We start from the raw sequence: 16,228 nt of genomic DNA, 5'->3' as shown, positions 1-16,228 counted from the left end.
CGCCGCCTTGGGTAGGTGGTGGCGGGTGTGCGATGGGCGTGATGGTCGGCGTGGGTGTGATGGGGTGGGCGGGGAGAGGGGCGCCGTTGATGGGGCGGAAGACAGTGCCCACCACCTCTGGGGGGGTGGCCGGACCCTTCTTCCCTGCAACAACAAACAAAAACACTATTACATTATACAGTTATTTTATATTATATTAAATTAAATAAAAATATACAGGTGAAGATATGTAAATAACAACAACACCACCACTACCACCACCCATAACAACATATAACCTACAACCGTTGTGATGACTCTCCCTGACACACACACACACACCCGGGGTCGACCTTCACTATAACACAGAGACACGCCGGTTTATAAATATACCACCAGTAAATATATGCGGACAGATATAAATGGAGAAGTAACGGGAATAAACTGTAACATGGGGACACATCGACGCCTGGGTTATTTTGAGGGTGGGGAGGAGTGGGTGGGGAGGAGTGGGTGGGGTGTGGAGGTGGGGAGAGAATATGTGGTGTGGTACGGTGTGGTGGGGAAGGTAGAGAGGGTCTGTTCTTTCGTTCCTCTTCCTCCTCCATTTTATTCTTCTCCTCCTCTTCCCTTTCCTACTCCTCCTCCTCCTCATTCCCTTCCCAGTTAATTTATTATGAAATATCTTGATTATATTTGCCATTAAAGTAAGAGAGACTCACTTCACCTTAAGGTCAGCTGCTTCAACTTCCACCCGACGACAGCACAGGTATTATCCAGGTGAAACACTTAATTAAACGCGGCAGACAGGTGATTAAGAAGAAGCACACACAGAGGAGGGGAGGAGTCTAATGAAGAGATAAATGTGGAGCAGAGAATGAGAGAAGAGAGAGAGAGAGAGTTAGTGTGTGTGTGTGTGTCCTCCCATCTTATTGGGTGATAGAAGAGAGACCCTTCAACGCCCACCTATTCACCTCATAACACGTGATAACATACAAGGCCCCACAAGCCAGTCATAAGTCCGATTCTCCCCCCCCCAAAAAAAAAATCGCAGGTCAAGTTTTTCCCCTTAACTAATAACTAAACTAACTCATCTACCTACGTTAATTAAGCTTCTCCGTAAACAAGATTAGTTAATTATTGATTCCAACGATAACTTTGTCCCTTAAGTTGTAGACAGTCGAACGTAATTACCCTATTGATAGATTCTCAAAGGTTCGTAAGTTAAATTAGTAGATACATAGAGATCTATTCAGTCTAACCATCATACAAGTTTACATTGGTTTACCCTATATATACAGTATATATATACAGACACTTAAATAAGAAGTTACAGACACACAAAGAGACAAAGGAATAAATCGATTCATATATCATTCGCCAAAAAAAATTAAAATAAATAAATAAATAAAACTGTATATATTTCTACCCCATTATACATTATTCATTACTTTAAGTTTACGTTTCTCTACAAAAAACTACTAAAGAGATTTGTAGCGTCATTAAAGTGAGAGCAGAGAGGTTTAGCTAAGTCCCCCCGTGAGAGTCTCGACCCACACTCCCACTCTGCCAGATGAAAAGAAGGGATAACTGCGTCAATCTTACCGCCGCCACGCCAGACAACACTACACTACACCACATTACACTACACTACACTAAACTACATCACATTACACTACACCACACCACACTACAACACTACACCACAACACCACATTACACCACACTACAACACCACACCACCATCAAACTAACACCACACTCGGGACACATTTCGCGGGTGATGCTTCGCTGAGCTGATATTTATGATGTCGATTTTAGGATGTGTGGCCAGTAATGATAATGTTAATACTACTAACAATTCAATACACCTTTTTTCACATATCTAAACTACACTAATGCAGTATCTGACACGTGAGATAGATAGATAGATAGAGTTACTCAAAAATAAATCATGCAAATATGAAGTCATCTTTCATAGGTGGTTAAGTCATTGTACTCAAGGGTTAAGTCATCGTCTTCAAGTGATTCATTGTACTGAAGGGGTTACACGCCACCATACGTACTCAAGATATTCAATTATCGTACTCTAAAAGAACCACTCCCAGCATACGAGTCCAACTCACTTAACATTCCCCCCCACATTCACAACATCGCCTCGTCTTTCCGGATAACAGATGCCAATATCGCAAAGCCGGACCGTCGACGCCACAGAACCGGAATACATTATTGTAAACGGAGATTTCACGCCTGTATTCCGGATAATCAAGAATGCCAATACAACGTGTACCTTTTGGGCAGATCATTTTGTTTTTATATCTATTTATGTAATCCGGTTTATCGACAATAGTATAATTTGTATTTTTTCTGGTTTATTTGGTTTATTTCGGTGTTGTCTATAGGTTTTGGGGTTTAGAATTGTTCGGTTTTAATGAGTCTTAGTAGTGTTGTTTTTTTTTTTGGGGGGGAACATATTCTGAGAGCTCTAAAACTGGTATGTAACACAAGTTCTCTACCTTAACTAGACACCTTCACTTAGCACCAGTTAGGAGACAAAATTAACACTGAGACTCTACCTTAACTAGACACCTTCACTTAGCACCAGTTAGGAGACAAAATTAACACTGAGACTCTACCTTAACTAGACACCTTCACTTAGCACCAGTTAGGAGACAAAATTAACACTGAGACTCTACCTTAACTAGACACCTTCACTTAGCACCAGTTAGGAGACAAAATTAACACTGAGACTCTACCTTAATTACACCGAGACTCTACCTTAAGTCCCTGAGACTCTACCTTAACTAGGCCCCTTCGCTTGGCACCAGTTACGGTAAAAACACACACAGGTGAGAGTCTACTGAGGATCTAGCCCCCAGCCTGGCTCAAGAGTGTTGGGGGGCTCAGGTAAAGGTGTCTTCTAGCCTCAGGTGATCACTTTAAAGACGTCTGTAGCCGGACCTTGGGTGATGGCCGGAGGAGAGAGGAAGAAGTGAAAGGAGGAAGAGAGAAGGAGAAGAAATAGAAAAGGAGAAGAGAGGAGGAGGGAGGAGGAATGAGGAATTTAAGAATAGAGGAGGTGGTGAAAGGAGGAATTGGAGGAGAGGAGAGGTGATAAGAGGAATAGAGGAGGAGGAGCAGTGAGGATAAGGATGAAAGGAAGAAGGAGAAATGGGAGATGAAAATGAGAAGAAAGGAGGATGGAGGAGGTGAGGAAGGAGGGAAGAGGAAACAGGAGGTGGGAGAAGGGTAGAGGAGGCAGGATGAAGAGGAGGAAGGAAGGAAGGGAGAGGAGGAAGGAAGGAAGGAAGAGGGAGGAGGAGGAAATCAGACGGCCATACCTCTTACCTGAAGATCTGCAGCCTCCCAAGGGACTACCTCTACTTTCCTTTCCTTCTCTCCTTTACCTCCTTCCTTTCCTTCTCTCCTTTACCTCCTTCCTTTCCTTCTCTCCTTTACCTCCTTCCTTTCCTTCTCTCCTTTACCTCCTTCCTTTCCTTCTCCTTTACCTCCTTCCTTTCCTTCTCTCCTTTACCTCCTTCCCTTTCCTTTACTCTTCCTTTCCTTCTCCTTCCTTCCTTTCCTTCTCTCCTTACCTCCTTCCTTTCCTTCTCTCCTTTACCTCCTTCCTTTCCTTCTCTCCTTTACCTCCTTCCTTTCCTTCTCTCCTTTACCTCCTTCCTTTCCTTCTCTCCTTTACCTCCTTCCTTTCCTTCTTCTACCTCCCTCCCTCCCACCCCTACCCTATTAACTCCTCACCCCCCCATACTATCGACATGCCAACCCCACACCTGTACCAACCCACACCTGTACCAACCCACACCTGTACCAACCCACCTGTACCAACCCACACCTGTACCAACCCCACACCTGTACCAACTCACACCTGTACCAACCCGCACCTGTACCAATCAACACCTGTACCAACCCCGCACCTGTACCAATCAACACCTGTACCAACCCCACACCTGTAACTATATGAACATACCTGGATCGCTCACCTGTTACAATTAATCTGTCTGTCTGTCTGTCTGTGTGTCTGTCTTGTTGCAGATATATATTACCTGTCTATTTGTCTTACTCTTACACCCCATCTTCCTCCCCACCCATCTTCTTCTCCCCACACCCCATCTTCCTCTCCCCACCCCCATCTTCCTCTCCCCACACCCCATCTTCCTCTCCCCACACCCCATCTTCCTCCCCACCCCATCTTCTCTCCCCACACCCCATCTTTCTCTCCCCACCATGTGTACGTCACTCACCCTAATGCAAGACTCGTGTCGGGCAATACAGTGTTACCTCCCCCGTTATAAAACAATGGGGAGGAGAAATGGTCCACCCTTACACACACACACACACACACACACACACACACACACACACACACACACACACACACACACACACACACACACACACACACACACACACACACACACACACACACACACACACGTTATAGGTTGGGTTTGTAGGGAGAGGGTGAGGAGGTGGGAGTGAGGGGGAGACAGGGGGTGAGAGAGGTAAATGTTAGCCATAAGTATTAGTGTAAGTCACTTGACCTTATAGAGGGAGGAAGAGTATTGGGGAGGGAGGAGGAAAGAATGGGGAGGAGAGGAAGGGTTGGGATAAAAGAAAGAGGTGAGGGAGGAGGAGGTAAATAGGCAGATACATTGACCCCCAATAATAATAATAATAATAATAATAATAATAATAATAATAATAATAATAATAATAGTCTTAAAGCAATAACATGAGTGACTAGAAACTGTCATATCTGTGTCATGTCACCAGATGTCCCCCTCCTTCCTTCCTTCCTTCCTTCCTTCCTTCCTCCTCTCTCCCTCTTTCCTTCTATCCTCCCTCCCTCCCTCCTTCCCCTTCTTCCTTCCTACCACCACCACCCTTACCCACCCCCTTTCTTCCTCTCTCTCTCCTTTACCTCCCCAACAACACCCCCACCTCCCTCCCCTCCCAATACTGTCCCTGACACCCCCTCCCCCTGTCCGGTTCAATGTAAACAAACCAGCATTTTTTCCCGCCAAGAATTTGCTTAATCTTACAAATCAATATGGATCTCTTCCTTGCTTTGGGGGAGTGGGGTGGAGAGGGGTGAAGTGAAGTGAGGAAAACAATTGGGGAGGAGAGGAAAGAGGGGGAGGAGAAGAGAACAATGTCTCGTGGTCAGGTATAAAATATGAAGAACAATGTGGATGACACACACACACACACACACACACACACACACACACACACACACACACACACACACACACACACACACACACACACACACACACACACACCACCACCACACACACACACACACACAGCACACACAGCCCTGGATCACAAAATATTATTGGGGTCCCCCTCTTCACCCTCTCACATCAAGGTGTTATTTTAGCCTCCTAGGGTACGTCCCCTCTCATCCCTCTCTCTTCCCTCTCATCCTCTCCCTACTTTCTCTTTCCCTTTCTTTCTCTTCTGTATTCTGTCTCCTCTTTCTCTCTTCCCTCTCCCCCACCTTTCTTTCCCTCTCCCTACTCTCTTTGCCCTCTCCTTTCCTCCTCTCCCCACCCTTACATCCTTCCTCCTATATCTCCTGAAGAAGGAGGAGGAGGGAGGGAAGGAGGAGGAGGAGGAGGAACTTTCATTAAATAGTTTTACAAGGAAGTATTATATTTACTGGATATTCTAAGCCTTAAGACAAACCCCCTTTATGGTCTCCCCCCTGCCTGTGTGGGGGGGTGAGGAAGAGGGAGAGGCAGGAAATAAAAGAGGAAGAGGAGGAGAGGCAGGGAGTGGGGAGGTGGAAAAAGGGAGTGGAAGAGGAGGAAGGATGACGAGGGGGAGTAAGTAGGGTGGAGGATGTTGGAAGGGGTGATTCTCATGTTCCATCTATCCCCCTCCTCTCCCCTCCCTCCCCTTCCTCTCTCCTCCTTCCCTTCTCTCTAACTCCTTTCTCCCCATCCTCCTTCCTTCACCCCTTTCCTCTCTTCCCTCAACACCAGCTCCTCACCCATCTTTCATCCTCCCTCCCTCCCCCTACTTCTCTCCCCACCTCCTCCCCTCCCCTACTCCTCTCCCTCCCCTTCCCCTCCTCTCCCCAGCCAGGTCCTCCCTTTACACAGACGGTGCAGCAGCTAGCATGGTAACTTTAATCTGGCAGAGCAGTGAGAGGCCACGCCATCTGGTGACAGGCAGAGAGGGGGAGAGGGGTGGAGAGAGAGGGAGGGAGAAAGGATGGAACATGGGACAGGAGAAAGAATGAGGGACAGAGAATGGAGTTATTCTGGAGCACGCATATGAGAGAGAGAGAGAGAGAGGTGGGTGTGTGTGTGTGGACATATTGATTTTTTTACTAATCTATTCATTAATTTACACACACACCTCTCTCTCTCTCTCTCTCTCTCTCTCTCTCTCTCTCTCTCTCTCTCTCTCTCTCTCTCTCACCATGAAGCAACAGCTGGCTGGTTCGGCCCAGACCAGCTGGTGACGAGAGGAGGCTGAGATTCTCACCTGTTGATTACCACCACCACCTACTGAACCACCTGTCAGCCCTACCTGTTGATTACCACCACCACCTACTGAGCCACCTGTTAATTACCGCCACCACCTACTGAGCCACCTGTCAGTCTAATCCCTCGAGTCAGGAGAAGAAAAAAACCCTCGTCACATTTTCTTTCACAGGATGAACTATGATACCTTTATAAATCTAATACAGGTTTAATATACCCAATAAAAACACCAACAGCGGTTTTTTTTTCTAGGATTAACTCTGCTGTTCTTTTATTTACTTATTAATAACAGCCTCAATATATTTTTTCCCAGGGAGAACTTTGTTAATTACTTTATATTATTTTGGAGTTTATTTTTTATCTAATGAACTGAATAATATGGGTATACAGGTGTGGCTATAATTACAGGTGTAAATACATAGGTAGATACAGGTACATAAGCCTCTATCAAACACACACACACTGTACCTCCACCCAAACATCATAGTTAAGCAGACAATGCTGAAAAACATGAACTAGGCTAAACCTTAATTAATACAGCCAGGTAAAAACTACACACCTGTACACCTGTGACAGTTAAACTGATATTATTAATTGGTTCACTGTAATATGGAAACAAAAAATGGTGACGTCAGCTACAGGTGATTGGTGGCAGCGGTGTAAAGGTTGTGTTAGTGTTGTTAAAATGATTAATGTTAGTTGATTTTAACCCTTGGAGTACGTGTGGTGAGAATCATTTTGAGTACATGTGGTAAATTAACCCTTTGAGTACGTGTGGTGAGAATCATTTTGAGTACATGTGGTGAATTAACCCTTTGAGTACGTGTGGTGAGAATCATTTTGAGTACATGTGGTAAGTTAACCCTTTGAGTACGAGTGATAAGTTAACCCCTTGAGTACGTGTGATGAATTAATAATTTTGAGTACGTGTGGTGACTTAATCGTACTCAAGGGGTTTAAATTCCACACCAACCAGTATCAGAACAAAAAACGAACGAAATCAAACGAAAAAAAAAACCCCACAGCAACAACAAAAATAACAAATGAAAAAAAAAATCAAACAGCAGAACAGAGAAAAATAAAAACGGAAAAAAAAACATAAATAAAATGCAAATGAACACTCAATCAACGGCGAAGGAAAAATGTTGGCAAGTTTTTTTTCCAGCGAATTTTGAATAGAGGATATTAGTCAACCTCCAAGGTGTAAAATAATAATAATAATAATGACAAAATACAATAATGTAAAAAATAGACCCAGTTAGTTAGTTAATATTGAGTTGTAACAACATATATATACAGGTGTGTTATGAAAGGTAAGTATCGCTGGTAATGAGTTTCGTTGCACCTGTGGGGGGAGGGGGTGGGGGGAGGGGGGTGGGGTGTGGGGGAATTGGGGGTTTTAAACTAGAGGTGATAGAGGTGGTGCTGATGGGTAGGTGGGGGTAAATGACCAAACAGATGTGGATAGAAAGGTGTGGATATGGCTAAACAACTCAACAGGTGTGTGGGTAGCAGTGTGGATATGGCTAAACAACTCAACAGGTGTGTGGGTAGCAGTGTGGATATGGCTAAACAACTCAACAGGTGTGTGGGTAGCAGTGTGGATATGGCTAAACAACTCAACAGGTGTGTGGGTAGCAGTGTGGATATGCCAACAACTCAACAACAGGTGTGGGTAGCAGTGTGGGATATGGCTAAACAACTCCAACAGGTGTGTGGGTAGCAGTGTGATATGGCTAAACAACTCAACAGGTGTGTGGGTAGCAGTGTGGATATGGCTAAACAACTCAACAGGTGTGTGGGTAGCAGTGTGGATATGAATAAACAACTCAACAGGTGTGTGGGTAGCAGTGTGGATATGGCTAAACAACTCAACAGGTGTGTGGGTAGCAGTGTGGATATGGCTAAACAACTCAACAGGTGTGGATAGGAAGATGTGGATTAAAATATACTTAACACATACATATAAATACACCTAAAACACACACACATATACACTGAATGTATACATGTACATAATGTATACATGTACGTAATGTATACATGTACGTAATGTATACATGTACGTAAGGTATACATGTACCTGTGTAATTTATCTAGCACACACACCTGGGTTGGGCTTGACATACATCTGATTGTTAGGTCTTTAAATAGCTGTGCCGAGAGAGAGAGAGAGAGAGAGAGAGAGGTGATCATCACTGTGGCCAGATCTCTCGCACTGTCTCGTCTACGTTTCTCTTATTCTCTCTTTTTCCATCTCTCTTTTTGTAACCCTGTCTCCCTCTCCCTCTGTCTCTCTCTCCCTGTCTCTCTCTTTTTATGATGTCTATCTCTATGTCTGTCATTCTCTCTCTCACTCTCTCTTATTCTCGCTATTTTCCTGTCTCTTTTTGTACCTCTCTCTCTTTCTCTTTGTATTTCTGTTTTTCTCGATCTCTTTGGGTAATAGGTAGCAGGCGGTAGGTAGCAGTAGGTAATAGGCAGTAGGTAGCAGGCAGTAGGTAGCAGTAGGTAGTAGGTAGGAGGTGGTAGGTAGCAGTAGGTAGTAGGTAGTAGGCAGCTATCAAACAAAGAGGTACTGGGAAGCATAATGGTAGACCCTGCTGCCATATGTGACCAAGACCCAGGTTGATAATCTGACTTTCTGCCTCATTTACACACAGGTTCTCAATCGTTTCCCTGACAACACAACATATATATAATGTCTCACTATTGATATTTATTTATTATTATTATTATTATTATTATTATTATTATTATTATTATTATTATTATTATTATTATATTTTCGCCCCCCAGGCCCTCACGTGGGTCATTGTCTTGTATCCTGGTGGGCTAATCCTGTAAAAAAAAATCTCTCTCTCTCTCTCTCACGCTCTCTCTATTTATATCTCTCTCCTCTTTGTCTCTCCACCTGTTTCTATCTCTCTTTCTCTCCTTTGCTTTGTTTACTTATCCTTCTTTCTTTCTTTGTCTTCTTCCGTCTATCTCCTTTCTCTTCGTCTCCCTCTGTTCTCTCTTTTTCTCTCCCCCTATTCCCTCCCTTCTTCCTTTCCATCTCCCTCCCTCCCTCCCTCCCTCCATTCTCCCCCTCTCTACCTCCTACAAATCCCTCCCTTTCTCCCTCCCTTTCTCTAATCTCCCTTGATGATGATGACGACAAGAGTATAATAAAGCCAAGCTGAATCAAGGTGCCAGATAATGCCAGTATGCCAATTAATGCCAAGATGCCAGTTAAGGTCAAGATAGTGATATACACCGCCTCCCCTACCCATGTATGTAATATGTATGTATGTATGTATGTGTGTGTGTGTGTGTGTGTGTCCCCTTATATAACAACCCCTGTAATATATAACCCCTCTCTTAGTGCCCTACCCCTTCCCCAGTGTCCCTCACCCCTCCCCCAGTGTCCCCCACCCCTTCCCTAGTGTCCCCTACCCCCTTTCCCTTAGTGTCCCTTGGCCCTCCCTTCCCTAGTGTCCCCAATTCTCCCTTTCCCCACTCTTCCCCTAGTGTCTCCCCCTCGAGTCTTCCATAACCCAGGTCACTGCGGCAGGAGGCTCGGGTCACCCTCTACATGACGTTGTGAGGTTACACGGGAGCCTTAGAATATATATATAGATGAGTCTAGGAGTCTCTATCGGGGTCCGTGTGTGTGTGTGTGGGGGTTTCTTCATCTCATCTATCTATCTATCTATCAATCTAGTGCAGCGTACTTAATACTGGAAGAACAAATACTGGCAATGTATACAGCCTTAATAACATCAGCCTAGAGAAGTCGACTTGTGAAAGAGACCTAGGGGTACTTGTAAGCCCGGACCTATGGCCTAGAAAACAGTGTGTTAATGTTCGAAATAAGGCAAACAGAGTATTGGGTTTTATATCTAGAAGTGTAAGTGATAAGAGTGCAGAGGTCTTATTGCAACTATATCTTGCGCTAGTCAGGCCGCACCTCGATTATGCGGTTCAGTTCTGGTGCCCTTATTATAGAATGGATATAACTACTTCAGAGTCGGTGGTTAAAGAATGACAGAATGATTCCGGGACTTAGAAACCTTCCATATCAGGATAGGCTAAAGAAACTTAACTTGCATTCCCTAGAAAGACGAAGAGTGCGGGGAAATATGATAGAAGTATTTAAGTGGGTGAAAGGAATCAATAAAGGGATATAGATAAAGTTCTTATAATATCCGAGCAGGATAGGACTCGGAGCAACGGATTCAAGTTGGATAAGTTTAGGTTTAGGAGGGAGATAGGAAGAAACTGGTTCACAAATAGGGTGGTGGACGAGTGGAACAAGCTTAGCAACTTTGTAGTAAGTGCGGGAACTCTGGAAAGTTTCAAAAGGAGGTTGGATAGATTCATGGATGATAGAGAGTGGTAGTAACTCTCGACAGGAGCTGCCATGCACAGGCCAACCGGCCTATTGCAGACTCCTTATTTTCTTATGTTCTTATCTATCTATCTATCTTACCATCAACAAGAAACAAACAAATACACCAATAAACAACATAAACAAACACGTAAACAAACAAAACACGTAAACAGACAGACAAACACAAAGTAAACAGTTCAATAGAAAAGAGAAATTAACAATGGCATCAATTAATCCCTATTACTTGTTTACGTGTGAGGTAAAGGGTTGTTAATTAGTGGACAGGTGTGATGATGAGCCCAGGTGTATGTAATGTTGACTGTGAGAGAGAGAGTTGAGATCTAATAAAAAAAACAAGACCCAACATTATGGCAACAATCCCCTGAGGTCGCTCGTGACTGGTCTACACTCACTCTTCTTACTCGTGATTGGTTGATACAGCAGTCCTTTTACGCAGCTTACTTGTGATTGGTCAATCCACCAGATGCCACATTCTGGATTGACTGATGTTGTATCTCTCTCGTAATTGGTTAGTTTTCACGAATATTTCTTCCTGATTGGCTAAAATGGCAATCCTTTGAGAAACCTACTCGTGATTGGTAAACTCTCACGTGTATTTCGCCCTGGTTGGTTTAACATGGCAGCTCCCCACACACACATATACATACATACATACACAAATACATACACACATAATGGTGTAACGAGGATGGCCGGCCCAAGGGCGTGAATTTGTTTAAGGTGTAGAAGCTGTCACCAACACAACAACCACACCCTGAGTTAACGAGCTGCATGACCCAGTGTCAAGGAATAGTCCGAGAAGACCGGACAACTCGCCGACTGCACTGGCTAACCATTACCCCGGAACACGATCCACAAATCGATTAACATCCAGGTCCCCAATTACTGCTGGATAGACAGAGGCAAATGGCGTAAAGAAACATACCCACAGTTTCACCTTGCCCGGGGATCGAACCAGGGTCCACTCGTTTGCGATGCGAGCATGCTGACCATTACACCACAGATCGCCTACACACACACACACACACACACACACACACACACACACACCACTACCTAACACTCCAGCGGCTACACCAAAATGAAGCTACAACTCAAGTTACACCTCGAGAGCGTCCGTCTGAATGTTATGAGGTCTTTATGAGCACCACTGAGCGCCCGGCATTGTCCCGTGGGGGCTCAGGTAAAGTGTATTAATTTGCATACTTGACAGGTGGACCAATTTGAGCCGTCCAGGTGATAATGATCTGAGGTTTTATGGAAGGCAGCAGCAAGACGTGTGTGTGTGTGTGTGTGTGTGTGTGTGTGTGTGTGTGTGTGTGTGTAGGCGTGCATACTTAATCATATACATATAAGCAGTGAACACTCTCTCTCTCTCTCTCTCTCTCTCTCTCTCTCTCACCATAAACGTCCACTACCTATTAAATACTATATATATCTTGTTTTTTCCTCCCAGGACGCTCAAGGCTATGACCGGCGACCTAGTTCGTCCTGCCCTACACAATACTGCCTCATCTTACTGAAACAACCACTATTATCCCCTATACCAACCACTATTATCCCCTATACCAACCACTATTATCCCCTATACCAACCACTATTATCCCCTATAACAACCACTATTATCCCCTACAACAACCACTATTATCCCCTATACCAACCACTATTATCCCCTATACCAACCACTATTATCCCCTATACCAACCAATATTATCCCCTATACCAACCACTATTATCCCCTATAACAACCACTATTATCCCCTATACCAACCACTATTATCCCCTATAACAACCACTATTATCCCCTATAACAACCAATATTATCCCCTATACCAACCACTATTATCCCCTATAACAACCACTATTATCCCCTATAACAACCACTATCTTCTATAACAACCAGCACCTATAACACTATCTTCTATAGCCAACACCTCAATGCAATTAACAGACCCTATAATCACCTAATCACCTCGTTAATGGCATCACCGTGTCATTAACGATCACCATAAGCAAAGTGTCGCAGACGGACATACACCCACGCTAATAGTCGAACACACAGTCTGTCCCCGAACGAATGATTAGGACTAGCCAATCACCTCTCAACAGCCTCTTTGATTGGTCAGAAGATGAATATAACCGATGGTGATTGGTTACAGGCAAATACCCTCTCCTCCAATCATTAACCTTTCCCAAACTGTCGAGTGGTTTGGATTGGGAGTGCTTGAGGTTACCAATCCATCATCCTGACATGTGATTGGTTAAATAAATAAAAAAAATGGGTCTTGTGATGTGATTGGTCACTTGTGAGGCCTTTCTTCATCTCCCGCTATCTGATTGGCTAATTGAAGGACGCAACTCCATAACCTCTCCGTTGCCACCAATCTTTTCTCTCTAATCATCCAATCATTACAAATTCTTCAGTGTATAATCCATTCACTATACATATTTCCTAATGTATAACCCAATCTATGTATAAACAAGTTATTCATTATACAGTATTTTAGTGTATAAGTCAATGAATACATGTATATATATCAATGAATTTAGACAGTCATACACACACACACACACACACACACACACACACACAAACATCAAATTTCAGGGAAATATTATATCGAGGTAGGATCGGGAATGGAGGTCCTGTTTTCTTTATGTTTTCATGCTCCTCCCACTATAATCTAAAATGAATCGACTTCTCTCTCTCTCTCATATATGTAAAGAGAAAGAGTGTGTGTTGTGTAAGAGAGAGAGAGAGAGAGAGAGAGAGAGAGAGAGAGAGAGATAATGTATTCTTAGCCACTCCAGATACGATAAAATAAATCACTTATGAACCTTTACGATAAAAAATACAATGACTTACACAACCCGTATATAAAATTCCCCATATATGACCCCAGGTACCGTCTCCCATACTGATTAAAACCGGGTTATAAAAATGACATATATGGGTAGACACGGCAACTCGAAACTACCTCTCGCCCCAGCTGGTTTAACCCACCTACAGCTGGTTTAACACACCTACAGCTGGTTTAAGTTATCAACAGCTGGTTTAATCTACCTACAGCTGGTTTAATCCTCCTACAGCTGCTTTAATTCATCTACAGTTGGTTTAATCCATTTACAGCTGGTTTAATCGACCACCAGCTGGTTTAATCCACCCCCAGCTGGTTTAATCTATCCCCAGCTGATTTAACCCACCTCCAGCTAGTTAAATCCGCCTCCATCTAGTTTAATCCACCTCCAGTTGGCTTAATCCATCTACAAGTGGTTTAATCCATCCTCAGGTGGTTTAATCTACCTTCTTATCGCGTTAGTTACCTGTATTCCGATTCACAAATAATCCTACGTTAATTTTTCACCTTAAACAGTATCTAGTGAACGTAAGTCAGGTATCATCAGGTCATTTCTCAGTTAAGGTCATTTCTCAGTTAAGGTCATTTCTCAGTTAAGGTCATTTCTCAGGTCAGGTCATTTTTCAGGTCAGGTCATTTTTCAGGTCAGGTCATTTCTCACGTCAGGTCATTTCTCACGTCAGGCCATTTTTTTCCTATGCTTTACTTACCTTACGAAAAAATATTAACACATTTAAGAATCGTGATAATGAATAAAGTTTTTAAAAATCTCGTAAGGTAATATTTTCCTTAATTGGTGGCTTAAGAGGTACAGGTAATTACCGTAGAGTTTAGAGGCAGATTCGTCGCCATTTTGTCTACCATCTTAGAGAGAGAGAGAGAGAGAGAGAGAGAGAGAGAGAGAGAGTAATGTATCTCCCTCCCATCCCCTTCCACACCAACACCATTTCACTCTTCCATTAGACCTTCCCTCCCACACTCCCTCCCAGAGCGAGATGTAACAAGGCCACGTAACGAGAGCAAAGAGTGGCTTAGTCTCTTAACTACTTGGAATAAATGACATCGACTCAAGATAAGTCATCGGACTGAGAGGTGTAAATCATCGTCAAAGAGGTCAGCACTTCGATACACACATACCGATAATAACACGCCACATTAATAATACAACACTTCTACAACGCAGGTATTTAGCCGATCATTTACCGATATCACTAATTAAGGTAAGTGTCTTCTGAACACCTGTAATTAACACACCTGAGTGGCTGGGTTTACAGGTAAATTTTTTTGTGTCTGTGATTAGAAGAAAAACAAATACACCAGAACGAGTAACGTGTGTGTGTGTGTGTGTGTGTGTGTGTGTGTGTGTGTGTGTGTGTGTTGATACGATCTGGAAGGCAATTAAGGAATACCTGGCTTATGGTCAAGGTGCGATGCGTTGATTGCTGATGAAGATTTTGGGGCGATAAAGCGATTTTGGCGTGAGGAGGAGGAGGCACAAATACGTATTCTTTCTCTCTTTCTCTCTCTCTCTCTCTCTCTCTCTCTCTCTCTCTCTCCCTGGCACCACAAAGGGCGAGCATTAGGGTGGGTGATGTAGCTCCCTGGTTGCCGGTGTGTCCTCATCAACACCTGTCACCTGCGGCGCCTCTCACCCAGGATGTTCGTGCACCCCCTCTCGTCCTCCCTCACCTGTCCCCTCTCCTATCCCCTCTTCCCCTCACTATCCTCCCCCCCCCCGTATGTCATAGATGGTAATGGCAGCTGGTCGGGAGCAATATAGCCCCTTGTTGTGTGTGTGTGGATAGTGGCTAGAGAACTATCCCGGCCTATCCTGCCACCTCTCACGCCTGCCATAACTATCCCTGGCAACAATGGATACAGGAAATAATTAACGATACTCTTTAAGGGTTATGTCATGGTGGTGCGGGTAATTATGGCAACTGTTGATGAGGTGAATGTGGCAACTTAGGATACTTACCCCATCCATCCACCCACTACCCACACACCTCCCCACACACACCTCCCCACCCACACATAGAGAGGTGACGCAACCACCCGACTTAACACAGGTGAAACTAACCAGGTATAATCAAGGTTGTAGATGTAGGAGAGAGGTGATCCGGTCGGCGCTGAGAAACACTGATACTACCCAGCGCTGAGAGACACTGATACTACCCAGCGCTGAGAAACACTGATACTACCCAGCGCTGAGAAACACTGATACTACCCAGCGCTGAGAAACACTGATACTACCCAGCGCTGAGAAACACTGATACTACCCAGCGCTGAGAAACACTGATACTACCCAGCGCTGAGAAACACTGATACTACCCAGCGCTGAGAAAACACTGATACTACCCAGCGCTGAGAGAAACACTGATACTACCCAGCGCTGAGAAACACTGATGATTACCCAGCACTGAGAAAACACTGATACTCACTCAGCGCTGAGAGACACTGATACTACCCAGCAC

The sequence above is a fragment of the Homarus americanus genome, unplaced genomic scaffold (genome assembly GCF_018991925.1).
Source record: "Homarus americanus isolate GMGI-L3 unplaced genomic scaffold, GMGI_Hamer_2.0 scaffold4896, whole genome shotgun sequence".
NCBI classification, from domain to species: Eukaryota; Metazoa; Arthropoda; class Malacostraca; order Decapoda; family Nephropidae; genus Homarus; species Homarus americanus.
Note: the sequence above shows the minus strand (reverse complement) of the source record.